General features: G+C 47.3%; 2 pseudogenes; one reads left to right on the top strand and one right to left on the bottom strand.

Moving 5' to 3' along the window:
- The window catches only part of LOC136653978 (uncharacterized), an 80,701-nt pseudogene that overhangs the window by 22,053 nt on the left and 41,045 nt on the right, over positions 1-17,603 (top strand).
- Positions 6,621-6,734, bottom strand: LOC136637281 (5S ribosomal RNA; annotated as a pseudogene).

The raw sequence follows: 17,603 nt of genomic DNA, 5'->3' as shown, positions 1-17,603 counted from the left end.
TAAGCCACAGTCATTTAGCACGTCAAGAAATCTGGTTTCCTTATCGTGACCAGAACACAAATTGACCCAGTCATTATGAGGATAATTGAAGTCCCCCATGATTACAACCCTGTCCCTCCTTGTCACCTCCCTGATCTGTTTCCTCATTTCAAGGTCCCCATCCGATTTCTGGTCTGGAGGACGATAGCACGCCCCCAATATTACATCGCTCCACAAGCCTGGTAATTTAACCCACAGAGATTCTACGGTGGAGTCAGACCCACCTTCAATCTCTACTTTGCTGGATTCTATCCCTTCTTTAACATAAACGGCCACCCCACCTCCAACACGCCCCTGCCTGTCCCTCCTGTAGAGTTTATAGTCCAGGATTGCGGTATCCCACTGATTCTCCGCATTCCACCAGGTTCCCATTTTGCCCACTATGTCAATGTTTTCCCTAGTGACCAGACATTCCAGTTCTCCCACCTTTGCTCGTAGACTTCGGGCATTCGCATAAAAGCATTTGTACACGGAATGCCCCAGGATGGGCTGCTTATTTGCCCCTTTGTCCCCGCATCCTCTCATTGTGCCAAACCGTCTATCATATCCCATCATACTACCTTTCCCAAATTCTTCTCCTACCCTGCCTTTGTCTTGTTGTTCTCTAACCTCCCCATCCTCATCCCATAGGGATGAGGAGTCCCGAACCGGATGCCCCTCGGCTCCTGTCGGCCTTCCCCCAGGGATCAGTTTAAAAGCTGCTCTGCCACCTTTTTAATGTTATGCGCCAGCAGTCAGGTTCCCTTCTGGTTCAAGTAGAGCCCGTCCCTCTTGTACAGGCCCCGCTTGTCCCAAAACATTCCCCAGTGCCTAACGAATCTAAACCCCTCCTCCCTACACCACCGTCTCATCCACGCATTGAGACCCCTGATCTCCGCCTGCCTAGCTGGCCCTGCGCGTGGAACAGGTAGCACTTCAGAGAACGCTACCTTTGAGGTCCTGGCTTTCAGCTTCCTGCCTAAAAGCCTAAATTTGGCCTCCAGGACCTCCCAGCTACACTTGCCCACGTTGTTGGTGCCGACATGCACCACAACCGCTACCTCTCCCCCAGCACTGTCTACCAGCCTGTCTGGACGAGAAGTGATGTCCACCACCTTCGCACCAGGCAGGCAAGTCACCATGCAGTCCTCACATCCATCGCAAACCCCCCTCTCTATGTTTCTAATAATCGAATCCCCCACTACAACAAGCCCCCGACCCCCCTCCCGCCAAGGAGTATCCCGAGTGCGCTCGGATACAGGCCCATCCCCTAGAGAAGGGGTCCCCCCTAGGGGATTGTTTCCCTCCTCACCAGGATGACATCCTCCAGCCCCGAGACTTCCCACCCGGACAGCTGAGGAGCTGCACGCCTGAGGTTGGGATGAAGCCTGATCGTCCCTGGAAGTCTCCCCACGGTCCTCCTCTGCCTGCCTGCGCTTCTCCAGGTCGCCCACCAAGGCTTCAAGGGAGCAGACGCGTTCCCTGAGCCCCTGGAGCTCCTTGCACCTAGGATACACCCATGACTTTTGCCCCAGAGGCATATAATCATACATGTAGCACTCGATGCAGAACACTGGATAGCCCCCACCCTGCTGCTGTCTGTCTGACTGCATAGCTTTTTTGTTGTTGTTGTTGTTTTATTTAGGGGTACTTTTAAAAACCCTACACTGGTTAGCAGCCCTCTTCTCAAGGAAAGAGGAAGGGCAATGTATGGGGCCCTGGCCTCCTCGCCCTGTTGCTGAACTCACCCAGATGCTAAACTCTCAGTTTACCTGGCACTTGGTTCCCAGAGGCACTTAGGGTTCCCAGAGAGTGGGATGGCCACCCAATGGGAGGCCTAGCTTTATACACCTGGCTGGCTCCTCCTCCCTCCTTCCTTCCTGATTGATAAGGGGGGCTGGTCTTCCCAGGTGAGTTTACAAAAGCTCAGGAAGACAAAAGGCTGCTGATGGGCGTAACCTACTCTGCAGGCTCCTGAATAGAGTGCTTGGATTAGTCTAATGGGGCTCTTATCACCTCCTAAAGGTGAATTTCTGAAATGGACTCTGCCTGGGTGGTTGGAAATTGGCCCTTACTAGGTTCTTTCCCTCCTAGTTCTGTTCTCTTAGGCTGGACTGTTTTGTAACCTCAAGCTAGTTTTTATTAGAGTTTGTTTAATTATTTATTGCTCTCTAGATCCTGTGTCCCAATTTACTGAACTGTTTAGGTTATGTTCTAACTTAGATTAAGTTTAACTTGGGCTACATATAGGTTTAATTTAAAACAAAGTAGAAAAACCTGCTTTCCACTTTATCCTCCTCCCTTCCTTCGATTAGGTGCTAACTTAGGTGAGTTTGGTGCAGCTAACTTTCAACTTTAAGTGCCTGACCCTTGGGCTCTTACTCACGAGTAGGACTCTGCTCCTGCTCAGAGTAGACCTATGTACCTCCCTTAGGTGCTAACTTTCAACTTTGATTTAAGGTTGATTTAAAGTTAAAGTTAAGGTTAGAAGACAGGGAGTTAGAAAGACAAAGAGTTAGAAGGAGTACACTTACCCTCTCGTTGTCTTCCTCCTCTCCTTCTCCAAAACTCAGAGGTCTACTTGCCTTTTCCTCGCCCAGATGCTAAACTCTCAGTTTACCTGGCACTTAGGGTTCCCAGAGGCCTCACACGTCTGCAAAATCTTCCTCTTTTGTTTCCTTGCTCTCTCTCTTTCCTTCATCCTCTTCTCCTCTGCTTTTGTCTGTCTCCTTCTCTGTCTTAACAACACTTCTCTCCCCATCATTCTCTCCTGCCTGGTTTAAATCTCCATGGAGGGGGTTTGGCCTTGTCTACATCCTGTGATCAACTGCAGAGCTGATAATGTCTCTTCCCAGTCCGGTGAGGGCAATGATGTCACCCTGTTGACAGAGGGACCCCACCTTGCTGCAAGTGCTCTTCATGTCCATGATGATGGGCAGGTGGGATGCCGGAGCCTATGCAGCCCTAGTCCACCTGACTTTTTGGGTGCAAAACATAGAAATAAAATTCAGAAATGAAATTTTTTTTTTATTTTTGAGCAATGAGGAGGTGAAATATTAATCTGAATTTTCATACTTTCTACAAGAATAAAGTTTGCCAACTCTTCTGAAAAGCAAATATGAAGAACTCAAAATGTAAAGTAAAAAGTGTGTGTGTGTGTGTGTGTGTGTGTGTGTGTGTGTGTGTGTGTGTGTGTTAGCAATTCTGCATTATTTGCTTCACAAACTCTAAATAGCTTATATTGATAAGAACAGAAAGGTGGTGAGGCAGAGAATAAGATGGATGCTGAATGTGCTATAGAAATTTGGTTGGCTGCTTTGATGGTGAGAAACCTGGCTGTACTCCAGTACTATCCATAGGAAGTGTTCAAAGACAGTTTACCACGAGAGCAGCGGTTGCTGTGACATGGTACACTGGTGTGCCGCAGGATCGGAGGAGGCAGGCAGCAGCTGCCTGCCCAAGTGCGGGAGAAGCGGCTGCTTTGAGCCTCCCGCGGCAGGCAGCACAAGCAAGGGAGCAGCCAGGGAAGGGGCTGGTTGCAGGCAGCAGCTGAAGAGTCTGCTTGGAGCTTGCTCCTGCTACTGAGCATGACTCAGGCTGCAACCTGATCCTCACTTTCCTGGGAGTAAGCCCCATTAGCTACTATAGGGCTTACTTCTGAGTAGACATGCATAGGGTTGGGCATGCTGATTGGCCAACAAGAGAAACCTGGAAGAGCCAGGTGGTGGGAGCTGCAGAGTGAGAAGAGGGAGCCAGAAGCGAGTCTGCTGAGACCCCCAACCTCAGGTTTCAGGGTCTCTGAAAGTCCCTTTTCCTTGCCAGTTTGCCTGAAACTCCCCAAAGTGACCCTCCCTGCACTTTTAGAGGAAGGGCGCTGGGCCACAATCCTTTCTACACTTGCCTGGGAGTAAGCCCCATTGACTGTAATGGGGCTTACTTCTGAGCAGACATGCATAGGCTTGGGCTCTGGGGGTGCTACCCATTCACACTTACCTGGGAGTAAGCCACATTGACTATAATGGGGCTTACTTTTGAGCAGGCATGCATAGGATTGGGCTTTTGGTTGCACTCTTTTTTCTCAAATACACAAGCAGGCAATTGGCACTTCTCTCTCCTCTTCTCCCCCACCCCACCCCCTTCCCCAGGAATATTTCCTGGGGAAATAATACATAATTTAATGTAAGTGAAAAACTGGTGGTGTGCCTTGACAATTTTAGTGCCTTGTCAGTGTGCCGCAAGCTGAAAAAGGTTGAAAATGGCTGCACTAGAGGTATGAGGTAGTGTCAGACCTATTATCAAACATCATAACACAGTGCTGCTACAGCAGTGATTTTCAACCTTTTTCATCTTCCAGCACACTGACAAGGCACAAATTATCAAGGCACACCATGAGTTTATTGTTTGTTTTGCTTTTGTTTACAGTTGACAAGGCACGCCATGCTGCTGGTGGAGGGCTCACACCTTACTCCCCCAAACTCCCCCCCAAACTCCAGCAGCACAACTATGGACCATTCACTGCACACTGGTTGAAAATCGCTATGCTAAAGTGTAAGAGAGGAGCAAATGTTCCCTTATCCAGAAGAGACCTCCAGTTGTGCCCCCTGCAGGAAGCAGGGCAAGCTATTTTGGTGAGGCTACATCTGTGGGGGGGGGGGGAGCATAGAATTGGGCTGTAAGCTTTATATCCTGGTTTCAAAGCCAAAGTAAAACCATAGTTCCCAGCTTCACACAAATCACAAAAGAACCTTTGTGATTAAAAAAAAATAAAATAAAATAACAAAAAAAAAACAAACAACCCCCAAGGAATTATCTGTCAAGTCTCCATAACAAAACAGAGAAAGTAAGGGGAAGGGCAATGCAGTGCATAGCTAGAGGGGGTGCAAAGCACTAAGTTTTGCAGTGAGCCTCACCACAGTGTGCAAGTGCCCCCCCTTTCAGAGCCATTCTGGATAGGGGAGCAAAACAAAGGCATATACCTAGAATGACTCCAAAGGGGAGGGATTGCCTGCACACTGCACTGAGGCTTCCTGCAAAACTAAGTGCTTTGCACCCCCTCTAGCTATGCCACTGGGGCAGTGCACAAGCCCACAGTTCTCCCAGGGCTCATTCACATAACAGGAAAGCATGGTTTCCTAGTACATCTGAACCATCTCAATGACTCATTCCTACCCTCTGTTTGAAGCGTAAATGTGACTGAAATGCTTTTGATTGATGGCAAAACCATCTGCTGCATGCAGAGACCCAGCCTGGGCAATACTTGCTTAGAGTCCAGCCTGCCAGATGCTATGAGAGCGGCAAATTTGCTTTTGATTCTGACTTAGAATAAATAAGCCTGTTTGCCAATGAAGTTGCAACGTTTTTGAATGATCTTAACTTTGCCCTGAAATTGCATTTTCATCTTTAGCTCTGTCAAAGTGTTGACAACCTTTGTGTGCTGTTTTCCTATTTGTGTGACAGACCATGAAGGTCTTTTCTTGTTTCTCTGAGTAAGCATTTTTGCTTTGTTCAGCAGTCTTCATTTTGCCTGAGGTTAGTGAGAAGGTCTGGCCTTGACCCACATTAGCCTTCGCTGACTTGGTTCCATGCTACAGGATGCTCAGTTTGGAAAGCCTCCTGGGCTGGATACCAAAGGAGCACCGAGACTTCACATCAGTTCGGCTCTCATTTGAGGAGCACAGCTTTCTCTTTCAGACTCTGGTAAATGGATCCCTAAGTACAAAACACAGACATACATCTTGCATCAGTAGCACAGCTGTTGGCCTGAAGGCAGCAGGTGCTTCAACATCTCAGCGGGGAATCAAGCAGGTAGGAGCCAGTCTAGGAGCAGCTGGGTCTGCAGCTGAGCAACAGGTTGATCAGGTGGGGAAGCTGGGCCTGAGTAAGCAGACTTCATGGACTCAGTGGGACCTGAGTAGGTCCTGAACGTCATCTGATACCCACTGCGCTGTACGCTGTAGTCAGGGCTGGCTCCAGGCCCTAGAGACCTTGCACTGACCTGGGTGAATCCCCAGGCAGTCCCTCTGACACCACCACATGAAGACCATGTGCACAGAGGTGGTCTCAGGAGTCGGCACTGAGCCGTGCAAAGGGCCTTGGGTCTCTAGCAGCTGCCTAGAGATGCCAACCCTTGGCTGCAGTTTATACTTTCCAATTATGAGGCAGCAGTAGCACTGTGGCGTGGCAGAGATCAGGCTGGCATTTCTCTTAGGTTTTCAAAGTGGCACATTGAAGAAGGGGGTGTAGCATTTGATGTGCTTGCCATCTCACGCTATACAGAGTGTTGAAAATTGTGCAGGTGAGTTTGAATTACTGTTTGGTCAGCCAAATACACAGAAGTGAGCTCCTGATCCTTTCCTGGTCACCACTTTACTGCATTTCACAGCAAGATATGCTATTGCAAATGTCACAGGAAGCCCATCTCACTCTATGTGGTCTACATGGCCCGGTGGTAGCTCTCCAGAGTTCTGGACAGGGGCATTTCCCTGGCAATGCTAAGGACTGAACCTGGGAACATGTGCTCTGTCACTGAACTGTGGTTCCTTCCTATGTGCATGTTCACCATAACTGGTTGGCAACCTTCAGTCTCGAAAGACTATGGTATAAGCCTACAGCACCAGGTATTCCCAGGCGGTCTCCCATCCAAGTACTAACCAGGCCTGACCCTGCTTAGCTTCCCAGATCAGATGAGATCGGGCATGTGCAGGGTAACAGTTGGACTCACTGAGAATAGCATATTTTGTACTCAAGTATCTGGATCTGGATCTAGAAAAGGCTAATTGAAAAGTGGCTCTGCACGAGCCAGTTATTTTTAACTGCTTGGATATAAAAATGTAGATTGGTGATGCCAGTTAGTCCGAAAGAGGTGTCACTGCACACATTGGTCTGCCTGTTCTTGGGTGACCCAAGAGCTGATGGTTATCATGGAAATGTATTGGTTCATGTGGATCAATCCCTGACTCTGTGGACATGTATAGACTGAAGAGGGACATTGGGGGTGTCATTTCTTACACAGAATATTAGTTTTCAATGGGGCAGTAGCTAAAGTTTTTGCGGATGGGTGGTTGACCTTAGTAGATTATAGCACTCAATACTATTTAGATGTACTGTCTAGCTGTTTAGACAGAAGCATGCATTTATCTCAATGTACATAGAGTAGTCATACCTTTCAGCAAAACAAACCAGAGGGAAAATGTCTTCAGCATCCAGGCTTCTGGTTTTCTCCTCCTGGCCAGATTTTGTATCTTCTTTGTACTTGTCCTATTTTAAGAAGCATATTATAAATGCCACACATGTACAGCTTGGGCCTCTCAAAACATTTTGCTCCCTATTCCTGCACAACATGGCTGGGGGCTTACTGCCGTCACTCCTTCATCCTCAACAAGGCAGGCTAGTTCTTTAGCCTAGAGGCTGCCCAGTGTCCGTGGTGCATCTTTTCCTTCTGCTGAACCACAAGGACTGAGCTGCAGAGCCCCGTGTCAATGCTACCCTCTGTCAAGAGCTTTTTCAGGAACAATGAGGCCATTCAAGGCACCCTGGAACTGACGCAAGGACACGTTTTTGGTATGTCTGCCTAGCCTGCCAATGGTCATTTGTGCGAGACCAGACAGCATAAGGTAAACAGGTTGTGGGATTAGCATAAGGAAACCCCAAGTGAGGAGTCAGCAAGAGAAAATCAACAGTTATTATAAGTATTAGAAATTAAAGCTGGTTCTGACACTGTGGACATAGACTTGCCCACCCACACCCATGAGACTTGAGGGGGCAGCAGGGATCACTTCCATTAACTAATTCATGGCTTCCATGTGCAATTAGCTGTGGGGTGCATGTCAGCTGTGGGGTGCAGGATACCGGGTATATGGGCATAGGGAGATGGAGCTAAGGAGGTTTGTCTCCCTCTTCTCTAAAAATGTCACAGACTCCATCAAATAGAATCCTGTGATTCATGTGCAGGCACAGACATTTGCAACATGCATTTGCAACAGGAATAGAGACCTTACTTTGGGGACAGTTCACATCAGTGGCGCCACTAGGGTTTGCGTCACTGAGTGTGAGAGGCCAGCATGTCACCCCCATGATGGACCTCCTCCCATGCAGTAAGTGGGCAGGGCAACACCCTGGGAGGTGGGCATGGTGATGCCCACCCCAGCTGGTTTTTTGGCTATAACTTTTGATAGAATAGAGATTTCTCAATGCGGTTTAATTCATTGCTTTCTGCATGAAATCACGCATTGAATGATATATAACATGATATTAGTCGAAAATACCAAGATTTAAAAAACATTGGCAAATAGTGGCGTCACCCCTCTGTGCGCGTCACCCGGTTCGGCTTGCACCCCCTGGGGCGCCACTGGGTTCACATATTCCCAGTGACCACATATTCCCAGTGGCCAAACACAGGGTGCTGCCTGGAAGGGAGATTTGTGGGTCTCCTGCCACAAAGGAACACAAACAGTGCATATATTGTTAGAAAAGAAGATGGCAAGATCCTTATCAGGACTGGGCTGAGACCAAATGGTGCCCCAGGTGAGGAGAATCTTCAGTGCCCCTTCCATTTATTCCATTTCTGAATATAGTGCCTTTTTTAATTGCGCTTGTAGTCTTTTTGAATATTTTGATGCACATGGATGTGTAAATCTGTATTTTCAAACGCCATACTAAAACAAATATTAAAAGAATAAGTGAAAAGGCCATTGTCTCAAAAGACTGATGCCCCTGGCTGTTACCTGCCCATAAATCCAGCCCTGACCCATACACCTGTTCTTTTCAATGCAGTGCCTGCAGTGGGAAGCAAAAGAACCACTTTCTCCATCTGCTTTCTGTCCCCGGGTCTCCCTCGGCTCCACTCTCTTTTCTTTGACTCTTCTGTCAATACTGTAGCTCCACAATCCCTATCACCTGAAGGCATAACAGAGTAGGCTGCTCCCAGATGTGCCAAGTCAGCTTTGAGAAAGCCTGGCAGGGATCTTGGCATGAGAAGGGGAAAGTGGTGGTTTTGCCCCAGGGTTCTCCTAAGGCCTGAAACAGTCACAAGCAAAGAGGAAGGCATGTAGGGATCCTGCTTCCTTTTTCCCTTGGCAGTTGTCTTGCTAGTTTTGGAGAACCCAAGCTATAATCCAGTGATGTCTTTTGTCCAACCAATGATTTGTCCTAGCAGGAAGGAGTGCAAAGTTATTTGCACAACCCAGCCGCAAAACGGCGGTTTGGACTCCTGAACTGGCCAAATATGTCAGTAACCCTCAATATGCTCAAGGTTTCATGGTTATGCATGATCAATCTGAGCGGTCTCAGGGCTTATCCAGACAATCCTGTAAAGTGGGCCAAGCAGAGTTTCCTTTTTGTGGAATCTGCCTCTCACTCTTATCTGAATTTCCCAGGCAACAAGCTATAGCAGGGGGTGAGCAGACACACTGATAAATCTCAAGGGCTTCTGATGCCAACTGTGGAACAACAGCAAAGTTTCCCACCCCCACACCTGAACTGTGGTGCAAGAATCCCTGATGGCTCAAATATAGATTTGTGTCTGCCAGAAACCCCAGTGACTATCTCATAGTAATTGCTAAGAAAGAAAGAAAGAAAGAAAGAAAGAAAGAAAGAAAGAAAGAAAGAAAGAAAGAAAGAAAGAAAGAAAGAAAGAAAGAAAGAAAGAAAGAAAGAAAGAAAGAAAGAAAGAAAGAAAGAAAGAAAGAAAGAAAGAAAGAAAGAAAGAAAGAAAGAAAGAAAGAAAGAAAGAAAGAAAGAAAGAAAGAAAACCTGCACCCACCATGGTTTTGCCCCACTTATCAGTCCTGCCTGTGTATTGTTTAAGTTACCTGGCCGTGTTCTGTAGCTTGGCCCTTTGTTTTGTAACAGGATAAAGACAGGCAACCCAATCCTGAGTTGCTTGTTGTGCCCAGACTGCTGCAGCAGAAATGGCAACAGGGCAGCGGACTGCGGCTCCTTGGGGTTCATTCATCTCCTTCCCCTGGGCGAGGCAAGCAGCCCCGCAATGGGGCTACAATTCTGCGGCAGCCCTTGGGAGGCTCTGGATGCAGAGGAACAGAGATCCTCCGGTCCCACCTCTCTCCTGCCCCACTCCCTCCCCGGCTTTTCTGAAAGCCATTGCTAGTTTTACATCCTAATTCTCTTCCCCATAGCATGCAGCAACACTGATAAGCATGAGCTGCTTGTTTGGGAGGGCAACCAGATGGCCCAGGAGAGATAAGTAAAAAAAATTTTATTTACTTCCCCCTAGGACACTGGTCCTCCAGTGGGTCTCCACAAACTTATGCCAGCTCTTTTGCTGGCATAAATCCAAGGAGACCCTGGGGGAGGGTCCAGGCCAGGAGTGCGGATAGATCTTGGCATGTGCCACTGTTGCCAAGATCCTCCCTCCAGCCCAGCTCCCTCCCCACCCCAAACTGCCCACAATTTCCCCCCGAATTGCTCCCAATGTTGGCTTACCAACAGCTGTGGAGGACGGCAGAGATTCAGCAGGTCACATGCACTTGTGCTGGCAGCCAGATCTGGCCAAATGGCAGAGTGGCTGCCGCAGCACCAGCAAGGGACTTATGGTGGTAGATAATGAGATTCGCCACCATAAGCCCTGCATAGAACTGGGCCATTATTTGCACTTCAGGACAGAGTGTCATTTAATGCCCAAGAACTGCACAAGTTTCTCTTGCATCTATATGAAATCCATATGTAATGTATTTTCGTTCACATGGGCAGCCATATAGATCTGTGTATAGAGGTTCAGTAGCTTAGAAGATTCCAAAATAGACTATTACTTTAGGGCTTATGGTTCAAGGTTCACCCCAGAAGTAATTTTCATTGCCGAGTCTCAGCTGCAGCATTCCTGAAAGAGGAAAAGACCACAAACCTCCCATGACAACACCTGATATAAAGCCTTTCTTAGACAATTCCACACCAGTCCCGCGATAATATATAGAATATGGCTCCTGGGTTCCCTTTGCTTTGCAAGCTGGGAAACACCGTTTATTCTTCTTGTACGGCCTGATTCATTTCACAGTCTGAAAATCGTATTGGTGCTTAATCTGATATTATATTTGCCAGCTGGTGTTGGGGCTGGAATGTGAGTTGCTCGAAAGTGCTAATGCCAGGTTGCTGGGGTACATTGGGCATTATGATCAGCATTGAATTCAGTCAGCCAGGTGGGTCCTTTGACTATTTATGCTGTTATGTAAACTACTTTATGAACTACTTTTTTTTGTTGAAAAATGGTATACAGGTGGGCCTTTTTTATTTTGAGTTCAGAACCCACAGATTTGACTCAGTGTGGGTTCCAAACCAGCACTGGAGGACCTTACCTGAGCTCCCAGATGCAACTGGAAACACCTTCTAGTTGCGCCTGGAAGGTTTTCTGAAGCCCGGGGAGGCCAAAAATCGGAAATGTCTTTCCAACACCTCTAGGAGACTTTCTGAGGTTCAGAGAGGTTGCACGTAGCCGCAGAAGACCTCAGGGCTCAGAACACCTCCAAATGCAACCAGAAGTTGAGGACCCCAACCTGCCAATTAGGTGATCTAATTGGTTTCGACATCCACAGGGACTCCGGGAATGGCACTGGTAATGATGATTGACCCTGGCTGACCCCTGACATCACTCCTGATTTCTCATACAGTACACTGGCATGGCCTCTATTTGTTGTGGTTGTTATCCATGGATTCATTCTAGAGAAGAACATATATGTGCAAAGTGCACTTCCTCGCTACTGAGTCACCACAGTCAAACAGAAGGTTTGCATGAATGGTGTCCAAGCAAGGAGTGTGGCTCCCAAGCAGACTTTCAGGTAAGCCTTTCATTCTCTGTAGTTTACTTCTGGGGACTGATAGTCCACCATGACCATCTTGTTTACCTTGGTACGACATGGAAAAATCCAAGTTTGTCCTGTGGATTCTGGCAGCACAATTATGACCCAGCTCAAATGGCAGGAATGGATCCTGTTACCTCTTTTCCGAATGGCACCTTTTCAGACTATAGATGAGGAACTGCATCACTGAATTAGGACTGCAACATTTTGCTGGATAATCATTTAGATTAATCAATTAAGATACTTTAGATTGACTAAAAATGAGCTCCAATTAATCAGGCAACACTTTTTTTTAAAGTGCCAATTATTTTTAATAGAAGTGCTTAGAAAGCCTGCAGGTGGTAGTCACCTTCTCTCTCATGCAGGAAGGACTGCTCTTCTGTCATTATGCTTGATCTCACTCACACGCAGAGAGAGAGAGAGAGAGAGAGAGAGAATGCTCTTTTTCCCAAAATGTTGGTTTATTCCAGGGGTGTCCAAACTTTTTGGCAGGAAGGCCACATCATCTCTCTGACAATGTGTTGGGGGCCAGAGGAAAAAAAGAATTAATTTACCTTTAAAATTTGAATAAATTTATATAAATGAATATATTAGACATGGAACTTATATGAATGAAAGAAGGTCTTGCAATAGCACCAAGGGCTATAAAAGGCCTTGCACAAAGCTAGGCCGGCCTTTCCTTTGCTGCCGCTGCTGCATCACAGACGTGAAACAGCAAGCAGTGGAGGGAGCCCTTGTCCCACAGCTCATGCGAGAGGTCAAACAGTTGTCCTCATGCTGAGAGCAGTTGTGTCGGGCCAGCGTGGGCTCCAGCAAGTCTCCGGAGGTCCAAAGTCTCATTGGAGACTGGGGGCTCCCAGCTGGCCGGATTGTGAGTCTCTGAGGGCTGCAAGTGGCCCCCGGGCTGGGGTTTGGACACCCCTGGTTTATTCATATGCAGATTTATGCATATTCGACTGAATAATTATCAATGGGTTTCAACTGATTGATTAATCAATCAATTAAAACTCATATGATTACATTATTAGATTTCTTTATTTGTTTATTTCATTTGACAACCCTACTTTGTGTATTTCCTCATATTATAACCTTCCTGCATATGGAAACCTAATACATCAGGGTTCAATCTCACTGCCGAAGCCTAGCTCCCAATGGAGTGATGCAGCAGTCAATGTAGCTACTGCTGTATCTTGCAAGGGTGTTTTGGCCCTTGGAAACATATGGGTAAGCTCCAGCAGCTGCTATGGGTCAACCTGCGCCAGTTCAATAGCTGAGTTGATAGCCAAGTTGATCCGTGCAAGTGGATTCAGCCCCAAAATGGGGTCAGAATTTGATGGGCACCACTGCTGTTGAACCCACCCCCTTCCTGGGCTTGATTCACCCCTCTTCCACCTTGTCGCCTCCCCATTCCACCCTCCCCACACCATTGCTGTCTCATTCCACCTTCCCCTGTTCCATCCTGCCTTCCCTTCACTCCTTCCAACCCCCTTTGCTGGCTTAAGTGCTCTGGCAGGTGGGCAGAGGTCCAGCGATGCACATGGGAATACACATTGCCCTCTGCGTGCCCACTGGATTGGGCTGCCCACTAAAAGCATCTTCCCAGGGCAGCCCTTAGGAGCTGCAGGGCCCAATTGGAAACATTTTGTGGGGGCCCCCTCTAATTTTGCAGGGCTCGCTCCACTAGACTTTTTAGCTCTTTAGCTTGAATGGAGTCAGACCAAAGAAAAAAAATCTGTTAATTCTGCGCAAGTGGATGGGACTTCTGTATCTTTAGTGATTGTGCAGAGCGGGCACTTGGAGGTCAGCTGGAGGCAGCACGCATCTAGCCCGCAGAGCTCCTCGACTCTTGCCCGTTGCTGTCCTGTCCACCAGAGCAAGATGGGAGAGAAGATGGTGCCAGAAGCTGCAAAAGCAGGAAAAGAGTGAGGCACGCATGCTGCCACTACCATAGCACCAATTTTGGATGAACTTTGGCACCAGTTTTGGACCAAGCAGTAGTGGGTGGGAGCTGCTTCCAAACAGACCCAATTTTGGGCTAACCAGAGGCAGCGATAGGTGGAACAGCAGTGCGGGGCCCCCACCATGTGCAGGTCACAATTGGGCAAAATCTCCCCAATTGCCAAAAAGCTGGCCCTGCATCTTCCTAAAACACTAGCTTTCCACCTTCAGGGAGTGCCATTATATAGGGGAGCAGTCCGACACGCATCTCCTTCCACCTGACATATTACAGTCCAGGAGGGGCTGTACCAAGCGCTATTTATTCGTATCTGCAGTGGCACAGCTAATGATCATGTTGCCCAGTGCTAAGCTCAAATGATGTCCCGGAAGTGATGTCACAACCCGAAGTGACATCATGCCCAGGCTTCTTAAAAGGTGCAAATTGGGGGGAAACCTGCCTCCTCAGAACAATTAGTCTCATAGGTCAGTTTTGAGTTAAGAAAATCCACTTTTGTTCCATAAGACAGTTGTGTTTTCATTTTCTAGTTAATTGGCCATAACTTTTGAAAGAATACAGATATTCCACTGCAGTTTGTTTCATTGCATTCAGCATTAAATTACCTTTTCAATGATATATAACATGATGGTATCATTCATACATAACAAGATTTTCACAATTTTGGTCACTAGTTCTGGAGGAAAAATCCATTACGGGGTACAAGCCATGATGTGTATGCGCAACCTCCTGATTTTAGAAATGGGTTATGTCAGAATGCCAGATGCAAGGGAGGGCACCAGGATGAGGTCTCTTGTTATCTGGTGTGCTCCCTGGGGCATTTGGTGGGCCGCTGTGAGATACAGGAAGCTGGACTAGATGGGCCTATGGCCTGATCCAGTGGGGCTGTTCTTATGTTCTTATGTTAGTGTCAAGTTCAGCTTGCTGCCCCCCTAAAGCTTGATGCCCGGTGCAACCACTACCCCCTGCACCCCCTAGCTACGCCACTGGGTATCTGAGTCTGTCCTAAGAACCTCGACAATGGAGGTTTCAACCCCAACGCCAGCTTTTCTATTCAGCACTTGACCTCATACTGCTGCTTGTTATTTCCCAAGCAAAGCCTCTTAGAAATATACATTTTTCCTTCCCAGTAGCTTTCATCTTCCATTCTGACTGTGTCAGTCCCCTGCTTTCTTTACCCTTTAGCAGAGGAAGAAGTGGCGTGTTGTTTTTTTCCTTGCTCCTTTGTTGTGCCTGTTTTAGAACTCTATTGATTTCCCACCTTATGTGACTTTTACAAATGCAGGTGCTTGCTATGAAAAATTGAAGTTGTCTTTTGCGAGTGCAGGCGCTCATCACTTAGCCTTCTTGGAAGACAACCATCATACTAATAGTTATACAAGCTCCTAGGTGAAGTGTCCACTTTGCAACCTAGACAGATTACATTCTTTGATGGGAAATGCATTCCGTGAGAAGCAGCAGCAGCAATTAACAGGCTGTGTCACCCTGACATGCACGCCAAAGGGGCTGATTCACACATTCTGCAGAGGCAAGCCTGTGGTTGCCACTGAGCACCAGTGGTTTGCGTAACCCGATGTGGGAGGCCAGTGTGTCATGCCCACAATAGGCCTCCTCCCATGCAGGGGGTGTGGCAATACTCCAGGTGGTGGGTGTGGCAATGCATATTGCTCTGCCCCCACTGGTTTTTTGGCTATAATGTTTGATAGAATAGAGATGTTTTGACGCAGTTTGTTTCATTGCATTCTGCATGAAATTATGCATTGGATGACATGTAACATGATGGTATTATTCTTAAAACCCACGATTTTAACAATCTGGGCCAGTAGTGGCATCACCCCCCTGTGTACGTCAGTGCGACCCTACCCCTCTGTACCCCTAGCAACACCACTGGAACTGCAGCCAATCCCTGATCCCATGTGAGTGTACCCTGAATAATACACCAGTGTGCAAAAACAATTGTCATGTTTTTATGTGCATACATGCAACCTGTTACAGGCATATCTTTTCTTTATCACAAAAAAATGCATCATCTTTCTTTCAAGAAACTCGGGGCAGAGTACATGAGTTTATCCCATTATACCTTCACAACAGCCCTGTGAGATAGGCCAGGTTGAGAGACAGTGACTTGAATCCAGTTCCACTGGATTTTTTTTTTTACCACTCTAATCTCAACACTCTATCCACAGCACCCTATTTTCTCTCCACAGTGGGACTAGAACATGCAATGCTTGATTTGAAATTGGCGTTAGTGAATCATCTCCTCTTGGACTCTACCAACACATGCTTGTCCATTTTTTTTTTTCATTTTTCCTTACTTCACAGTGCTTCAACCTATTTCAGCTTAGCACATGGTTTTATGTGTGGGAGCCAGGCAGGGGCTCGACAGCTGAGCAACGCCTATTTAACAGCTCTAGGAGGATCTTGAAGAGCTGCCAAACAAACATTTCAAAAATAAAAGATGCTCCAGAGCTGTAGACATCCATTATGTTCTGAAGTGAGGAACATTGATGGTGGTTTTCTATAAAGCTGTGACCTGAAAGAAGGGCCATTCATTGTATTCCAAGGGGCTATCATGTCAGCAATAAGGGGCAATTCTGGATTTCTGGCAGTCCTATGATATTGGCAAAGTTATAAATATACAGTGTTGCCTTTTATGGAATCAGGTCATTCAGAGGCAGCCCTCAAATTCTGCTCTACAAGTCTGCACAAACCAGAGCCCCATTCCCACATATCAGCACTCCAGGGCCAAATATTGCCCACTTACATACAAATAATATTCCCCACCTTTTGTTGTATACCGGTATGCACATTAAGTGCACATTCTCCTGCAGTATCTCCTCTGAGCTGATTGGTTCGTGGTTCCCCCCTCCCCTTCACCCAGACAGAAGAGGACGAGGCAGTGGCAAGATGCTGGCAGGAGCCCCTGTGGTGGAGGTGAAGGTGACAATCTTCTTTATCTCCACTACCAATCTTTGGCAGTGGAAGTGGAGGCAGGTTCCCCAGCTTGCCTACCCTTTCACCCACCCAACCAGTTTTTCTTACCTTAGGAACTAGGACGTTTTCAAGAACAACTGCACAGCAGGTCAGGACAAGGAAGTCACCTTCCTTGATTTCACCACCCCACTTCCTGAAAAGGAAGACAACCTGTCTCATGGAAGGGCTGGCCCTGAAACCTTTTGTCCATCTAACTTAATACTGTCTTTTCTGATGGCAGCAGTGTTCCATATGGATCTTTTTCAATCCTGCCTAGAGACGCCAAGAAAAGAAGAGCCATTTCACTTGCAAAATCTGTTGCTCTACCACTGAACTACAGTCTACTGAACTCAGTGGCATCACTAGGGTTGATGTCACCAAGTACAGGGGGAGTGCAGTGATGGGGACAGGCGGGGAGAGACAAAACAGGGTAGGGAAGGGTGGTGATAGCTGAAAAATTCTCTGCAGTCCTAGTCTACCAGGCTTCCCAGTGCAGAGCCCAGGTCTACTTGAGTCCTTCCTGTTGTGGAGCCCAGGTCTACCTACCTTTTTGACCTGTTCTCCTGGTCAGCCCAGCTAAGAAATTTTCCACTCCTCTCCTTTGATGTCACTCCCCCCCCATGGTGTCACCTGGTGCAGTCTGCATTCCCACACCTCCCTAGTGATTCCACTGACTGAACTAAGGAAGGTTGGTCCACAATTTCTGAGAAAGAGATTCACAAGGGTGTAGGACATCGACTACATTGCTATTGCTTCCTTAGAAAGGACAAGCACTCCAGAGCTGTAACATGAAGCATACACACAAACTGATCTCACTTATGCCACACTATGGGAGCAACCAGCTTGTTCAC

This window comes from Tiliqua scincoides, chromosome 1 (genome assembly GCF_035046505.1).
Source record: "Tiliqua scincoides isolate rTilSci1 chromosome 1, rTilSci1.hap2, whole genome shotgun sequence".
Taxonomy (NCBI): domain Eukaryota; kingdom Metazoa; phylum Chordata; class Lepidosauria; order Squamata; family Scincidae; genus Tiliqua; species Tiliqua scincoides.
Note: the sequence above shows the minus strand (reverse complement) of the source record. Positions and strands in the feature narration are given on the sequence as shown.